Consider the following 6,000-nt stretch of genomic DNA (forward strand, 5'->3'; position numbering starts at 1 on the left):
ACACACACACATATATCTGTTGGTTTGTACACTGAAGATTCGTGTATGTATCTACACCTCAATAAACATTTTGTTTAAATAATAATTGACCTTTTCCTCCCAATAGCTGCCAATTGCCAGAATTATGTACACAGTGGTGTTCCTAGTTTAGGGCTCTTTCCCTTAGCAGCCACCCATTTTAGGTTACCCACATTGTTTTTTCACCAAGGAGTTCCTTTTAGGAAGTGTGTATCCTGACCACAACAAAATATTTTGAAACAAACATTTGAACACAGCTTAACAAAAACATTTTAACGAAACATCATTTTCATTATATATGCAAATTAAAGGCAGATGTGTTCAGAGGAATAGCCCAAGTCCACTCACCACTAGAATAAAAGTAAAAATGAATAAGCATTTCTGAATTGCTGAAATGATTTTCCCCCTGGCTTCTAGTCAAGACTGGCAACAGAAATACAGAAGCACCAGCAGAAAGGCCTCTCTGGGAAGATGGGACTTGAATTCTCAGATGGTGCTGGGTGACTGGGAAAATGTAATTCAGCTTTGAAGTCTATGAGCACCCCTTATGGGAAAAAGATGAGGCCCATTTTGGGGTGACCCATTCTATCCTTTCATACATACATACTTTATCTCATTTTACACCTTTAAGATCAGTTGCATTATAAAGTAAGGCTTACGGACAGTAAGCAACTTTTCCCCAAAGTCAATGAGCTTTTGGTTGGGGACCCCGATTAGATCCCTCATTGTCTAACACCCAGATTGTGTGACTTGCCTTTTCTATTCTTCCTGGCTGGCTTCCTTAGAGTGGCTTCTAGACTAAAATATTTGGAGAGGACTTAAGGATTGCCTAGATGAGTCATGGTACATCTTCCCCCAATAAAGTGCATGGGATTTTTTGGTTTTGGTCTATCTTGATAAAAAATGTGTGAATTTGCCCTGTCACAAGTCAAATGGAACTAAAACTGGTTTACCATTTATCTTGTTTTGGTTTGTTCGAATTTGTTTCTCCTGAGAATTTTGGAGGAGGGGAAAATGGGCATGATCCTTGACTTCAACCTTACTTTGGGTACCTGCCAAGACACACTCTGGTGACTATGGAAGTTCACCTCAAGTTGCAACCAACAGCTTGTCTCTAATTGTTAACTGGCTCTGTGCTCTTGACATTAGAACCTAACAGAACTTCAGTCTGGAAACCAACTTCCAGCTCCAAACACCTCCCTTCCCCACCAGACTCCACTCACCAATCATGCCAGCCATGTTTTCACATACAGCCTCCCAATGCGATCACCATGTATTTTGGGGGAAATATGCTGTGTATGAAATCCTTATATGGAAGCAATGCCTTAAAGAATTTCAATATTGCCAGTTTTTCTTGGCTCTTCATCAGTCTTCCACAAATAGCTGTGATGCACTAGTTACCCAGACAGACCTGGGGCAGTCTAATCAGATTCTCTTGTCACAAATTCTGTTTGCAATTGAGGATACTTCTTCAGGGAGGCACAGTGGAGCCTTTTATGTTCTTGAGGTGGCAAAGGGCTGCATGTGACAGTCACTCCAAGTGCATTTGCTGCCTTTACGTTTCCAAATAAGAATCATGGAACATGTTAGAAGTCTGCTTTGCAAAGTAATAGTTTATAAAAGTTGAGTAGCTCTGGATAATTCGGGTGAATTTTGATATTAGCAAAACTTTAAATGACATAAAGTAGAAATGGAGGATTTTGGTTTAATTAAAATGAGAAACCCACATAGTAGGAATCTTTTTTCTTTCTTAAAAATAATGAGGAAAAGCTTCTGACCTTCTCTCACCCATTACTCATACCCCTGTGCAGAGGTGTAAATAGTTCCGTCTGTTTCCCCCATTCCTACTGCCCTGTGACAAGGTCACTGGACCTTGGATTCTCTGCCCTGTGCTTGCTGGTCAAAGTCAGTTCAGGTGAAAGACTGGGAACCCATTTTGGGATTGGGTTTAAGCCACAGATCTGTGTAGTTTGCAAGGAATAAAGTTTATTTTTAAAAAAGATTATGTGCTTGTAGGAGACATGTATTCCAACATCCAATAAGGTCAGGTAATGCTAGAGAACACCACAAAGAAAAATACTCCAACAACTTGTCTTAAGACCTAAACCACCATCCAGAAAATTGCAAATCTCTGTATGCCCTTTCTGGTTCCCATTCTTCTCCCACACACTTCCTATCACAGAGGGAAGCACTACTGATCTTTGTGTTTATCATTCTCCAGAATAGTTTCATATTTATACTTATTCATTCCTTAACAATATCAAATTTTGTGTTGCTTATTTGTGTTTATATATGAATAGTATATTAACATATTCACATAAAAAGTTCCTCTTTTCTCTTGAGTAACATATTTTACTCAATATTATGTTGTCAAGGTTTATTCATGTTGATAGATGTATTGCTAGTACATTCATCTTAACTGATTATAGCATCCCCATGGATTAATATACTGCATCTTTATGGTGATGGATATTCAGGGTGTTGGCCGTATTTCACTGTTAGAGACATGCTACTATGAATATTCTGTGATACGCCTTCATGTACACACATGTGAGAGTTTCTCTAGGGTATCTATCTCAGAAAAGAATTACTGCATTCTAAGGTAAGTGCATTTTTACTGTTACAGTATACTAAGCTGATATTTTGATCTCTTATTCCTCATCTTTTTCTTAGTTTTTGCAGATCCCACAGGAGAGACTTATACTTCCTCCTTCTCCCTCAGGTAACCTTCCTTCCTCCTCTACTTGCCTCATGAATGCTTAATCATTTCTTAAGACTCTGCTGTTTCCCTAAGCCCAACAGATAGAGTGATCTCTTCCCCTCATTTGAGCTTTCATGGCTGGTGCTTCTGTGTGGGACACGTCAATGATCAAACCGTGTAGATCCTACCTGTGTATATTTGGAACAATTTCACAAAAGCTGTACTCTTCAGAAGAGAAACCAAAGAATAGACTTCAAAAAACCTTCTATAGAGATATTATGTCCCTCAATCGATTCCTAATCACCCCAAACTCCCACAATTAGAGAGGCTCCTCAACAGTAGCATCCTTGGCATTGCACTTGATCCTCTCTTACCCAGAACACTTGAGTTCTTTATGAAAGTTTGAGTGTAAAATCAGTTTTGTTAACTTTAACACCTATACTCACATACACAATAGTCCCTACTCACATTCTCCTGCCATCTACTTGATCAGAGAAGGTACACATGTGAAATTATTATAACAAGAAAAATCCATGTGTGGAGTTACAAAATCATGAGACTTTGAAAGCTGGAAGAGTTCACAGGTGATATCAACAAAATTTCCCTTCAATAAAAAAGAAACAATCTCTTGAGGTGATTTTTCGCCTGAAATAACACAGCCAATTAGTAGCGAAGTCAGAGCTCATGATAACTCATTTTCTTTAATGCAGCAAATATTTATAGAACGCTCAAACATCACATCTCTATGTATATGTTAATTAGGACAAACCTAAGGAACTTAAGTTTGCTAAAATTGCTTTCTTGTAGATCTACTGTGAGTACTGCCATATAAGATATATCATGGGCCTTACAAAAGATGACATTATCACTAGAGTTTTCGCAAAACTTATGTTTAATCTGGTGGCAGTAAAACAGGAAAATGATGATACCTGAGTAACAGGATGTAAAATTTCAAGGCGATCTATAAATATATGTGGAGGAGACTGCCAGAGATATCCATTAAGTATGGGTAAGGACCACACTAACCCAAAGTAAAGACCCTGTCCATGTCCTGACTGTAGAATCTCATTTAGAGAAGTTTAGCAGTAAAGCCATGAAAGAATCCATGGAGACACCCGTGAAAGCTTAGCTGAACCCATCAGCCAGAACACATCTTTTAAGCCAAACATATTAGACCAACTAAGAATTTTCTCAGTCTAGTCCCATTTCTCTCCCTGCGTTCAGTAGAGGATAGGTTGTCAACTTAACCTTAAGGAAACAGCTGAACAGATAATAGAGCAGGAAGGATGGACTACTCAGACTTCATTCTCTAAAACATAGACTGGCTGCCCCAACTTAGTGAGCAAGTTGGGGAGAGGGCTTGTACCTTTAAATGAAGACTTAAGTATTAATTTGCAGATTACCATGCCCATTATTCACTGGTTATTTCTAACTCATTTGATTTTGATATCCAAAATGATTGGTTATCTATAATTTCCAAGAATGTCCAGAAAATGACACATTGTGCCAAAATTTTCATAGGCCTGGGTAACTGCCTCTAATAATGAAATAATCAGGAGTTGAAGACAAAAATAGAGCCATATTTTGATTACATTCCACGAGCCCTGGTTTTTCCACATTACAGTTACAAATATGACCGTGTGCCGGGCACTTCAGATAATTTCACTGAGTTCTTCTCATGCAAGTTGGATATTAATACACTCACTTTTCAGAAATAGTTCAGAGAATTTAAAGCACTGACATAATTAAAACATTACCATGTATTAGAAGAACCTGCCTTCTAGAACTATGTATCAGAAGAACCTTCATCCTCCCAACAAACAAGGGCAGCTGTGTGGTTCAAAAGGTCATTTTCCTCCTATCTCATCACATCAGGTAGTATTGCAGACAGATGGCAGGATGAAACAACAAAATAAGTAGCAGAACATTTTACAGGTGTGATGTAAATAGTAAGTGGCGTCTTCGTGTCAAATCCAAAAGAAAACCCATATGAACCACACAAAAAGTTTAGAAAAGACTGTCAGTATTGACTAATGTCACGTTAAAAGGCACCAAGGAGAAATTATGTTCATAACAGTGTACATTTCCTAAAATCTTCCACTGTTTCTCTTCTAATCTCATATAATGAGCTACCCTCAGCTCTCTCCTCGACTCTCAAAAAACATCCAAAACTCTCTTCCCTAACTCAGAGAGTTTACTGACTTTACTCTCTAAATTCTCTTGCTAGTGTGTAAGAGCTACGGTTTTCTCTGAGAAGTTCTTTACTCTTTGTAATAATAATAGAGCAAACATTTCTCCCTTCTTTCACCGAGTCTACTCTGACCTTCATCACCACAATCAACATGCTGAGAAGGGTCAGAGGTGATGGGAGAGGAAAATGTCCATAAATATTTTATGTTACATTTTATCTCTCACGTGGGAGTTCATAGAATGGGAATCTATTTGTACTTTTGTAACAGAGTGACTTCAAACAATTATACTGGGCTTCAAAGGAGGGGACGTGTTTGAGTACTTGTAATATTAGTATCTCAATAGTATTTCTACTCTCTTATTCCAAATGCTAAGAAGGTGAAAACAAATTCAAGTACATTTGACCCCTGAACAGTGTGTGGATTAGGGCAGCTGGCCACCCCCACCCCCTGCAGCCAAAATTCACATGTAATTTTTGACCCCTTCAAAAACAGAACTACTAATAGCTTACTGTTGACTAGAAGCCTTCCTAATAACATAAACAGTTGATTAACAGATATTATATGCATTATATACTATATTTTATGATAGAGTAAGCTGGAGAAAATATTAAGAAAATAATAAAACACATTTATAGCACTGTATTTATCCAAAAAATGTTCATATGTAAGTAGACACACAAAGTTCAAACCCTTGTTGTTCGAGGATTAACTGTATTCTCAACCATAAAACATATTCTCCTACCTTTCAAAGGTAGTTCCCGAGGAGCAGCCATCACTACGTGTAAGCTCTAGGAAACCTATAATCAGTTTCTCTCTCTAATTGAGTACTTTCTTTCCTTAAGTTTTGGTAGACACATGAAAATAATTTACTGATTTAGGAACTGGGTGGAGCAGACCACAGGAGGACAAATCAAAAACATCTGGAATGAACTAGTTGCAAGAGAGAGGGAGGGAGCAAGGGAGGGGGAGGGAGCAAGGGAGGTGGGGGGAGGGAGAGAGAAGGTTTTCAAATGAAACAAAGTACAGATGATTTGGCCAAATTTAAGCCAAGCCAAACACTCACATTAAACATTGCACTTGGGTCTGGTT

General features: G+C 38.2%; 1 long non-coding RNA gene across 1 annotated transcript in view; it reads right to left on the reverse strand.

Annotated features, from left to right (window-relative positions):
- The window catches only part of LOC115279395, an 89,331-nt gene extending 83,579 nt beyond the window's left edge, over positions 1-5,752 (reverse strand). The window contains exon 1 of the long non-coding RNA XR_003903406.1: positions 5,654-5,752. This is a non-coding gene — a long non-coding RNA (uncharacterized LOC115279395). The remainder of the gene's footprint in view (positions 1-5,653) is intronic.
- Positions 5,753-6,000: the final 248 nt, after the last annotated feature.

The sequence above is a fragment of the Suricata suricatta genome, chromosome 15 (genome assembly GCF_006229205.1).
Source record: "Suricata suricatta isolate VVHF042 chromosome 15, meerkat_22Aug2017_6uvM2_HiC, whole genome shotgun sequence".
Classification (NCBI taxonomy): domain Eukaryota; kingdom Metazoa; phylum Chordata; class Mammalia; order Carnivora; family Herpestidae; genus Suricata; species Suricata suricatta.